Source organism: Microtus ochrogaster, unplaced genomic scaffold (assembly GCF_000317375.1).
Source record: "Microtus ochrogaster isolate Prairie Vole_2 unplaced genomic scaffold, MicOch1.0 UNK20, whole genome shotgun sequence".
Taxonomy (NCBI): domain Eukaryota; kingdom Metazoa; phylum Chordata; class Mammalia; order Rodentia; family Cricetidae; genus Microtus; species Microtus ochrogaster.
Window position 1 is genome coordinate 3,285,146 of NW_004949118.1, and position 12,227 is coordinate 3,297,372.

Consider the following 12,227-nt stretch of genomic DNA (forward strand, 5'->3'; position numbering starts at 1 on the left):
TTACAGATGGTTGTGAGCCACCATGTGGTTGCCGGGAATTGAACTCAGGACCTTTGGAAGAGCAGACAATGCTCTTAACCACTGAGCCATCTCTCCAGCCCCAGAATTTTCTATTTCTTGCCCCAGACTTATGCTAAGCTCTGTTGGACTAAAGCAAAAGTGTTCAGACACTCGTTTCCTACTTCCTTCACTTACTCATCAAGGTCGGGTGGTTTTGTCAGTACTTGGTAGACCGAATGAGAGCCAAGAGGCTAAGATTCCCAAGAGCCGAACTTCTTAGCGTCCTGACAAAACCTAGAATTAGCCACCTGATGTTGTGTCTTGACTGTGAAGAAGAACTCTGAGAACCTTTTCAGCCCCTCCAATAATTCTCTCCCTGATTGCATTCTGTTGCTGCTATTTAATCTGCGTAAGTACAATACTCCAAAATAGCTCTATTTATCATTCCATTTCATTCTCTTTGTTTTGGGGTCCTGAGACTGGCTCACAAGCTGCAACCTTAGTGATGCTCTTGTGTCCTGGTCCTGAAGCCTGGGAGGACTTGTAGGAGGCACACATGGTAATCAGCCCACCACTGATTTAAAATACATACATAACAGATGTCTAAGTACATATGAATATATTTATATATACATGTTGGGCATAACTCAAAACAGCTGTTTTTGTAAGTTCTTTTGGCTGAGTATTTTGATACTTTTGAGGTCACTGTTCTTTTTTTAGATGCCCCTATCAGAGACGAACTGATAATGTCTTAGTCTCCTCTTCTCTTCCTTTTCAGCAATAATTACATTTATTTCTCAGCTCCATCTTTACCTTCTCTCATCCTTTCACTAATATTACTCTTATCCAGTTAGTTTTGCTTTAAAGTTGTTTTGGTGAACTGAATTGCAAAATATTTATTTTCATTGTAATTAATGAAAATATTTCATATTATGAACCTATCCTTGTTGCCTCTGAACACAGTTTTGAAACATTCTCTACACTTGTATGAATAAAGCACTCTTTCACCATACTCACAAAAAATTACAGTCCAGTTGAATTATTGTCCATGTGTGTATGAGATATTCCAATTGATGAATGGTTGTGTTTAAATATTTTAAATGTCAATGTTTGTTCCATGTAAGTAAGCCCAACGCATGGATAAGATCAGTTTCAGACTCTTGATAAGGGGATCCTTGACTAATTTTTTTTTCTCCAGAAACCTTAGCAGAAACATATTTTAGCCCCTGTAGCATTCTTCTGAAAATACAGGAATCGTAAATAGTTAGGACAAGTTCTTACAGCATCCCTCACTTCCTGGTCTAGGTGACCCTCCCATAGAAGTATGACAACCATCATTATACCTAAAGACAATGAAAGACTCAAAACTCACAGGGGTGCTTGACAGCAATGTGAAAACGAGTTAATAAACCACCAGTAAGAGGGGTCTTCTAGTAATGAGCAGATTCAGTCAAGACAGAGGGAATGTAGATCATAGACACAGATGTTGAATGGACAAAGCAGCACAGTAGCACCAAGAAGCATGAGCCATGGGTACCACCAACGTAAAGTCACCTACAGAAAACATTGTACAAGGAAATGAAGTGCTCCATGGTCTGCCCTGTAGAAGAACCCTACGCTTTGTTCTTCGGAGAAGAAAGAGAGGCCTGCCATTTTCTGTGATTTATCCACAGAGAAACAACTAGAAGTGAGATCAAAGCTGGACTTCTGTCTTCTGACCCAATGCTTGGAAGGTTATTGAGTGCTGTGGGCCACTGTGCAAGAGAAATTACTGAGAAAACAGGGATTGTGTTAGCAGCAACTAAGCTCTGGCTGGCTCATCTCTTCGTCCTAACAGCCTGGACTACCTGCAAAAGCCCAGCAGACACCACTATTCATCTCTCTGTTATGGATTCTGGATGGAATTGAAAGAAGTGTGGTAGCTTATCCCAGTGTGCTGGCCTCTGACAGGAAAGTCTGAAACAGAAATCTGTGTGTGTGTGTGTGTGTGTGTGTGTGTGTATGTGGGGAGAGCTGGTATTCGCTGACCACTCAGTTAAGTGATCGCTAAGGGTCCCACGTCAGTACTGTATGATCTAGAGTGTGATTTCAGATACTGTCATTACGAGAAAGCCTCGCACAGATTCACCTTGTCCTTTGAAACATTAGAACAAAGCTCTGGTGTTTATAGTGCCACCAAGTAAAGCTCCACACAAGTAAAGAGGGTGAACAAAAGCCCTCTGGTGAAATAGCTAAAGTAAGACATGCTGTCACATCGCCACCTAGTCACCCACCACTTCTCCATCTATTTATTGTGCCTCTGGCTTTTGTCAAGGGAAATAGTTTGTTAATTTTTCCCTGTCTTCTTGTTGTTTGTTTGTTTGTTAAGATAGACTCTCACTATATAGCCCAGGCTGGCCACAAACTTCCAGCTACCGGCCTGTCTTCTGAGCACTGGGTTTACAGGTGTGGACTGCCACACCCAGTTCAGAGAGATCATTTTGTAAATTGTTTGTTCAAAAGAGAACTGATTTGAAGTCAGTATGAAATAAATTACATAACGAAAGAAACACAACTCTGCGTCTAGTGAAGTCACCAACAACTAAGGAATCTAATCCGCATTCGCTCCCGCCAGGCCCTGCCCTGGCCTGCTGCCCGCTTTTATGGATTATTACCACTCAGGGTCAGTTAACCAGCATCCTGGTTCTCCCCTCTGAAACTTAGAATGAAACTCTGCAGCTGTTTTGTTTTTGTTTCTCCTTTCACCAAACACATAACACTCCATCAAGAGTCACAGCCGACTCTGATTGACGATGATGTCATGACTTCGTGATGGTGCTTTGTGATGGCCTCAGGCCCCAGCTGTGCCCTGCTACTACCATTTTAATTAATTAATTAATTAATCCCTGACTACCTATGTCAATGAACTAAATACACAGGCACTAGTTCATTACCACCAACACGACAATTCTTTGAGTTGTAAATATTGAGTCCATCTTGAAACCAAATAAGACATCTCTTCCTAGCATGAGTTTCTATATCATAATTTAGCTCTTCAAGGAAACCGAACTAATCACCGACTACCAACAATATTTTACATGTTTTTCAAGCGGCTAACAATCTCAGAGAATCTGCTGATTGGTGACTCTGGGGATAACTGCTGTTATTCCTGGAGAGTAAATTCTAGTGTCACCCCAGGTTTCAAGGATTTCAGTAACCGTCTCAGAAAATAACCCTCATTAAGCATTGATTCACGAGTTTTGAGTTTAAACTTTCAGTTTGTAAACGCAGACATAAACACAGAGGCGGGGGTGCCTGCCTGCTGGCACAGGTGAGTGGAGGCCAAAGGACAATTTGTGGGAATCAGTTGTCTTCTCTCACCTTGGGTGACCTGGGGATCGAAGTCAGGTCACCAGTCTGGATGTCAGGTGTCTTTAGCTGCTGAGCTAGCTAAATGGCCCCAATAAAGGATGCTTAGTAGCAGAGAAAGTGCCAGATTAACCGCAAAGAATGCACACAAACCACTGGTGAAGAAGGGAATCTGAGGTTCTTGTGTGAGTATATGCAACCGTTTGGAAGCCAGCAAACCATGCAGAGCATAGAAAGGAACAGATCCGAGATGGTTTCCTTCGGGGAAGAAACCTGAACGGCAGTTTCTGGACTCCTCCACAGTTAGGCACAGACCTCTGACTGGCGCTAACTAATGCCTGTAAGTCAAACAACATAAGAAACTACTTCCGAGTTCAGCAATAAAGCCAGATCAGGGCATTCCCAAGGACCTGAGGAGTACTGGCCCAAAGCAACTGCAAGAAAAAAAAAACCACTAATCCATATCAGGCATGGCTGTGGCAGAAGGGGAAAGGGCTTGATGTATTAAAGATATTAAGCTTTTGAGGTGGTTTAAACACTAGTTTGCAGTAACTAACAAAAAGGGACTAGTAACAGAGCTTTTACATGGAAGGAGTAACTGGATAGGAAGGGGAAACAGAAGTCAACAAAAATAGCAAGTTCTGCAGCCAAAGTACACTAAATAAAATGCTATTTAAGCAAAACAATAAATTAGTTACAGCACAGCTAATACAATAATATAAAGTCACAGTGAAAAGAGATTAAAAGCCCATGGGGTTATGTCAACAAACATTTCTGGGAGCGTGAAAAGCAAGGCAGCAAAGGAAAACTGACTTAACAGTACTGAGAAAGCCCAGACACAAATCTGTTAAAGGAGAACGCCAATAAGGAACAAGGAATTTATGAGAATCCCGAGACCGCAGCCGCCAGACACATCAACACAGGCAACACCAAGGGGCCAAAAGCAGATGGCTGTCTTCAAGTTCTGACAGGCACTGTCAGACCCCATGTACACTATACAAATGTTACAATATTTCCACACTCTGATTGACAGTTTCTAATTGAGTAGTTTGCAGATAGGAGCTACCTGGTAGACACAGTTGACGCACATTGTAGTTGTTGGCTTTTCCCTAATGATTTGTGATCCTCCGAATTCCATCACATGCTTATTCCCACATCTTCTGTGAGGAGGCGCGTATATAAACCCTTTCCCCTCTTCCGTTGTTCTAAAATAGTTCTCTGTGCTGCTGGGGATCAGACCCAGGGCCTTGCACAGATGAGGCAGAGTGTACCACCAAGCTACTTCCCCGGGCGATTTAGCCCAGGATTGAATCTGCTTGTCTGATTTGATGGTGAGTTTTAGGCATGTGCTTTACAATCTAAGTATCAATCCCCAGTTAGATATTTGAGTTGTAAATGCCCCTTCCTAGAGACTGCCTTTGTGCATGTCGAAGGCTGATGTTGGATGTGCAGAAGAGTCTGATCTTCATGAAGCCCATTGCCCGTTTTTCTTTTACCGCCTGTGACTTTGCTGTTACCCCGGGAAACCACCAGCAGAAACAAAGACAAAAGTTTTCCCCTGGATTCCTTTTAAGATTTTTAAGAGGGGAGCTTTTAAATTTTGGTCTTTGATAATTTTAAGGTCATTTTCTCTACATTTAAGCTAAGGTTGCAGCTTCATATTTTTTTTTTTGGCATGTAATATTCAGTTCTCCTAACATAATTTGAAATGGTTCTTCTTTCTTTATTGAATGGCTTTGGCACCCTTGTTACAACCATTTTGGCACATATTCAAAATTTATTTATTTCTAAGTCTGTACTCTCTTCTATCTTCTGTTCTTGTCCATATAGATCCTTCCATGCATGTCACACTGTTCAGAGACAGCAGGGCAAGCTGCTTGGGCAGCTGTCATCATATTAAGATGTATATACTGGCCGGGTGGTGGTGGAACATGCCTTTAATCCCAGTACTCGGAAGGCAGATCTCTGTGAGTTCGAGGCTAGCCAGGTCTACAAGAGTGTCAGGACAGGCACCAAAGCTACACACACACAAAAAAAAATGTATGTATTGTGTGATGAACTTATACTCTCATGAAAAGAGAGTTTGATCATGGAAAACCATAATTATTTCCCTGGCCTACCAATCCACAGATCCAGAACAAGGAATTCTGAATAAAGAGATCACAGAGAACTTTACCAACCCCATGGTGTCCATGTCATCCTGACTCCATTCCCAGAGCCCTAGCACCAAAGGCCCCACCTACACTGTTCACATGTCCTATATATTAATGCCCTATATATTAATCAGGGTTTTCTAAAGGAATAGAACTAATAGAATAAAATAATACATATGTATGTATGCAAATATACACATAAGGATTTAGTATAGTGGCTTACAAACTGTTGTTCAAATAGTCCCACAATGGCTGTCTTCAAACAGAAAGACCAAGAATGCATTAGTTCTTCATTCTGTGAGACTGGATGACTCATAAGTCACAATCTGGTGCTAGAGTCTATGGAGGTCCTACAGAGCTGCCAGTTTTCAGTATATGCTGGAACCCCAAAGTCAGTTCGAACATCGGCAAAGGAATGCCTCAGCTATGGGGTAGATGATTGAGTAAGGGCGAGCAGGCAAAAGCAAAGCCTTCCTTCTTCCGCATCTTTTTATGTGGTCTAGAAAGTGTGGCCCAGATTTAGGATGAGTCCTCTGACCTCAGATGGTCCAAATTTAGTGTGCATGTTCCAACTCAAATAATACAACCAAGAAAAGTCCCTCATAAGCATGACCAGCTGTTTGGGCTTCAGTTAATTCCAGGTGTGGCGAAGTTGACAACCAAGATTAACTATCATATGTCCACCCAGTGTCACATGACACGCAATCATATATCCTTATGTCATGCTTGATTTTCAAATGAAAACAATACACCAAGTCATAATTACACCTAACATGATATAACCATCCCGCTGTGTCTCCCCCTAATGCTATCCTGCTCCTCTCTAATCTGGCCTACTGTTGCCAACTAAATCCTCCCCAGACATATTAAATCACAGCCTTTATTATAAATTCCTTATTACTGTTGCTACAGATCTTGAAAATAGCAACCTCAATCTCTCTCCCTTCTAACTTCTTGCTGATATTCTAAGGCTGAACTGAAACAAATTCCAAACGCTCACTCTCCAGAACTTAAAGACAACAAAGCCACTACAGGTAGGCTAATCTGCCACAGAACCAAACACCACCATGCAATTCTCCACACAAAGCAATCCTTCCCCTTTCTGGACAGGTGTTAGCTCTTTGCTTAATCATTTGGCCATTCTTTATTATGATCTCAGATTCGTTTAACAAATACCCCAGCCCTAAAGTCAAGGAAGGCAGTTCACTCCCCCCCCCCCCCCACATAGCGTACAGAGCAGAATACAGCACCCTATACAAAGCCAGCTCGGTGAATCCTTCATCGCATAAAGAAGAAAGCACAAAAGGAAATGATAGGCAGGGAAGAAGACAACCGATAAACACAGAAGGACTCGTGGTACTTGAACATCTCCACTTAGCAAGTATCATACTAATTAATAACTAACAGTGAATGATAGAAACTGGTGAGTATAAACTTGGTGAGAAATAGAACGATCATATACACCCGGAGCAGCTTCCCAACAGTTATGGGCTTATTCCACCAGAGAAAAAATTATTTGTACAGTCGAGAAATCTGGATCGCTCCCCTTCAGTGCAGCAACCAAAGTTAGCACTGGCAGGCAGGAGGCAGTCAGCAGTGCATGCCACCCGCCAGGATACGGTGGGAACAACAATGGCCATTGGCAGGGATTCTGTGACGTCCCCACAGAAATGCCAGAGACTCATCCAACCAAGAGGAAGCGTCTGACAAGCCTGAAATGGGAAGCAGGTTTCAGGCTAACTGGCCTCAGACCCTCACAAATGTGAAGGGCATAAAATTGAGAATGAATGAAGAACATCCGCATCCCTGAAGGATACAAAGGAGACATGAGTGCAACGTGTGATCGTGGATCTTTGCATGCTTTCCGCTTATTTATTTTTATATGGAGGACAAATATTTTTATAACTCAAAACATTGCCTGAGATAGTTTAATATCGTTTAGTTTGGCAGTGAGATCTTTTCCACTGTTCTCACAACCGCTCTGAATCGTTAAAACATCTAAGAGGTAAGGTAAAGCCCTTTATGAGGCCATCGGAAATCAATTTGAGCTGAATGCTCAGAATTACTTCTTGCCTCATCTCCTCCTCCTTCCAACCAGACCCTGCAACGGAGAGTGTTAATCCCAGTGCTCCTCAAAGCTGCTCCGCAGGGGGGGACTTTCCACCAGTCTGTCTGACTTCTACTACCTTCTCCCTGAGAGTCCTTCCCACTATACCAAACTGCCCTCAGGGACTCGTCCAGACGTGATTTCTATTGGGAAGCTCTTATCCAAGCACCTTGTGCTACCCTGGAGTTTTCCTGCTGCACTCAGATGTCCATGTGTAAGACGTGTGGGTTGGTGAAGGGGAAGAGAGCAATGGAATCTTAAAGCGCCCTGAAAGGTCAGCTTGTGAACAAAAGCACACCAGGATTCCATGAGTGGAAATTACATAATTTACCTAAAGGTCAGAGTGCTCTTGAAAACAGGAAAGTGTGTGAGAGTCTCTGCCATACTGGGAAATCAATATAAAATGATACCCCCAAACCAGATTCCATTTCACATCCAATATGGTGTTTCATGTCAAAAGTCAGCAAGTGAAGCTGGGCGGTGGTGGCGCACACTTTTAATCCCAGCACTCAGGAGGCAGAGGAAGGTGGATCTCTGTGAGTTCAAATCCAGCCTGGTCTACAAGAGCTAGTTCAAGGACAGGCTTCAAAGTTACAGAGAAACCTTGTCTCAAAAAATCAAAAAAGTGTCAGCCAAGATACAGAGAAGAAGAAAACTCCATGCACTGCTCAGAAGAATGCAGATGGTATGTGACATCATGGGAAACAAAAGGGTGGGTCCTTGGTAACTACAAAATTACCCCAAAACTCACTCCCAGATGTACAACCAAGCTCAGAAGGGATATGTCCAAACAAAACCAAACATTCACAGTAGTATTATTCAAAATATTCCCTAAGTAGAAATAACCTGAATCCCCGCCAATAATAAACAGGTACAGGAATTGTGATTGATCCATTAATGCTATACACCAGTGAAAATAAATGGTATACATTATAGATGAACTCCCATGCTCGGGCAGGAGAGCCCGGCACAAAGGTAACATAGTATGTTCTTGCTCACAAGAAAGGTCAGGGACAGGTACATTTGTAAAGACACAAGGTAAACGAGTGATTGCCAAGAACTTGAAAAGATGACAAAATGGAGAATGATTAGTAACTATTGGGAACTGCATTTTGGAACAATAAAAATGTTGTCAGGATCAATATGATAATGGTGATAGAACTCTGTAAATACAGTAAAATATTCACTATGTATACCATCAATGGAGGACACATAGAGTTGGTGCCTTTCACTTCAGTAAAGCTGTTAGAGAAATAACAGGCTCCTCCTTTAGAACAAGATTCTCCACCAGTCTCTCCATCCTGTCACTGCTGAAGACCCGAGGACATGCACGCCGAGCCCAGCTTGAGAGGCTTTGTGTCAACGCTCCGAAGAGAGCAGTGCTCTGTGCCGCGGATGCCCTCCTGCCTTGACGAGGCCTCCAGCACACCAACCCTGCTGCCAGGCGCATGCCCTGACTGTCACAAGGGCCTGCAGGGCTTCCTGCCCACCTGGGAGAGGTGGGGTCAGGGTCTTCCCAGTAAGCACAGACCAGCCTGTCACACAGCCTGGTGAAGAAAGTCTCTTAGCACTGTTCAATCGGAAGAATAAGACACACTGAGTGGTACGGAACAGTGCAGTTCATATACACATACAAACATACAGAGATCTTTATAAAGGGCAGCTTTATTCTAGATACCAGAAATAAGGGGTAAAGTATCTTTCAGCTGGAAATCTATGGGTATTCTTCAAAAGAATTGATATTATTTTTATTCTTATAATTATCATACAAAGTCACGAGTTTCCTGGTGGCATTTTCATACATGCTGCTTCTGCTAATAAATGAACTCCTCTTCTCCATGTCTCTGCCCCCTTCCCATGCACATGTAATGAAAGTTGAAATGGGAGCACTCCTCCCCTGGGCCCCTTTCTAGTTTCCCGGCCTCTATGCACACTCCAGCTTAACTTCTAGCTGTCAAGAGGTAGCTCTCGATGTTTCAGCAAAGACTGTGGTTAGCTTTCCTAAGGAAAGTTCCAGATTCACCCATGTTCATCAAAAACTGAGATTTTTTTTTAAAACAATGTTTTCATTTTGCACATGTTCCTCCTCCCCCATTCCCACCCCCTATCCACTCTTCAGTGAGGTAAGACCTTCCCCTTGAAGAGTCAACAAAGGCTAGCACAGCAAGCTGAGTCAGAACCAAGCCCCTCCCCGCGGTAGCAAGGCTGAGCAAGATATTCCATCATAGGGAATGGGCTCCAAAAAGCCAAGAAACTTACTCTTCACTGAACAGTACCTGCCCCACAGACATCATAGGTCTCTGGGAAGACATGATGGCCCTTGGAGGGGACCACTAGTTCTTCACGTGGCTAGAAAGGTTTCCTAAAAGTCTATCTATCCCCTATTTATCAATCCAACTCAAGTCTCAGGCAAAGCTTCGCTGGAGGAACAGAAGGCAGCTTGCTCTCTGTCTACTGTGGAAGAGCAGTGGAAACAGTAGCTAAGCTTGACAGTGTATCAGTAAAAGGACTTTGCAGTTCCCTGTTACATGTTTGCAAATGGACTTTCTTCCCACCAGTCCCTGCTGCCTGGGACCCACAGGAACCTGCCTAACCCCCTAGGTTAGTGATACACAGATTAGCGCAGGCTGTTTTGCTTTCAAAAGCTTGACCTGCCCTTAGAAGTGCATATGCTTCGGCAAATAAAAAAATAATACTTTTCTGACAAAAAACTTAATTGAAGGCATAAAGTTTTATAATCTATAAACATCAACATATTTATGCTCAAACATATTTAAAATCCATAAACATAAGTAATGTGCAAAAGATAAATTCATTCTCAGTAAAATAATCTCAGACAATAACATTTGGAACTAATTGCTAACAGAAACAAAACATTCACATGGACAATGTTTAATTTCATGTTTATTGTTCTATATTTAAATACAAAACATATACAGGTAAAGAATCTCAGTTCCAAAATTAAACAATGTAAAATATTTTATGTTGAAATATTCTTACTTTTCCATCAATTCTGAAATATAGTCTTGTTGGGTTTTGCATTCTTGCTTCATAGATATTTACCCACAGAGTTGAAAAATATTCTGCCCTTCTGGATTTTAGATTTTCTGATGAAAGGCCTGAGATTATCCTGATAATCCTACTTGTATGTGAGTTGGCATTTTTATTTTTCTTTAGTACTAAATGGTGTGTGTGTGTGTGTGTGTGTGTGTGTGTGTGTGTGTGTGTGTGTGTATTGTCACGTATTTTTGAAATGTAGACTATTATGAATCCTGTAAAATTTCTATCTGGTCACATGGGTTTGGGGATCTAAGTGCCTCTTTTGCTGAGAAGTCCAATCCATTTTCTAGGTTTAGAAAACTTTGTGCCATGATTTCACTAAACAATTTGTCTAAATATTTGGACTTTGTTCCCTCTTCTACCCCATATACTCTATGTTTGGCCTCTGAACTGTGTCACAGAATTAATGGAAATCTTAGTTGTACTCCTTAATATTTTCTGCATCTGTTTCTGATTACATACCTGTCTCAGCTTCGGCCTCCATCTTGAGCTTGTTCTTCTGGTCCTGTATGGTGATGGGTACCTCATATGGTTTCTGTATTGGCCACGGTTCTCACTCACAGTCATTCTTGTTGGCTCTTCATCAACACTTCATTTTTTTCTTTGCTGAATTTTTCCTCCATGTTTTGCACTTTCTCCTCTACCTTACTGTTTTATTTACTCTAGATGTGGTCTTGCCAAGGTTTGGGGCAGCTTCTTTTAGTCTATGTATCTGTGTTTTAGACTTCTATGAGGCCCTTAATCAGAATTCTTTCTCAGACACTTCAGTTGTGTCTGTGATTGTGAGTTCTGCTACAGGGATTTGGGTGGTGGTGGACAGGTCAAGGTGAGTACTTGTTTTGTAAACTCCTGGTGTCTTTGCAGTGATTTCTGCATCACTTAGAATGATTTGCCTTCTGGTTATAACTGCCCTGCCTTCCAGGTCTACTAGGTTGATCTTGTTTTCTGCGAATCATCCTGCAGGGAAGTCTACATGAAGTTCAGCTGTCAAGACCAGAAAATCTTGTCATTTATTTCTGGCTGGGATGCCCGAGATGATCCTCTCTTGGCAATGGGGCAGCTTGACTAGCTGGACCCACACCGACTGACAGGATGTCTCAAGGGAATCAAATCCCCCTTCACACACTGAGTTCCATGAACCAGCCGGGGCTAACATCAAAGTTCTCGTCCCACTGTGAATTCTGTGAGAGCTGTCAAAACCTGGCAAGGCATGTTCACATGTGCAATAGTGGCATGGATGTTATTGGATAACTACTGATTAGATTTAAGGCCCACTCCAGGAAGAACTGCATAGGCCAGCTATAAATGTCACCAAAAATCCTTTGTTGAGGAGTTCACTGGCCCCAGAAATGAATCTATTATTTTACTAAGTGGACATTGTATCAAACTGCCCTCTCAATGTGTCTCTATACCCATATGTTGGTCCTCATCTGAGTCATCTTTTATTGTAGAAGAATATAGAATTTTCAAGTATAAGTGGGACATTTATATCACACACATCGCAAAGATCTGGAGCATCAAGGACAAACAAGGAGACATTAAGAGCCCAAGGACATTTA

At 42.2% G+C, this 12,227-nt stretch overlaps 1 protein-coding gene across 1 annotated transcript in view; it reads right to left on the bottom strand.

The window, feature by feature from the left end:
* Positions 1–12,227, bottom strand: part of L3mbtl4 (L3MBTL4, histone methyl-lysine binding protein) — a 272,089-nt gene that overhangs the window by 244,773 nt on the left and 15,089 nt on the right.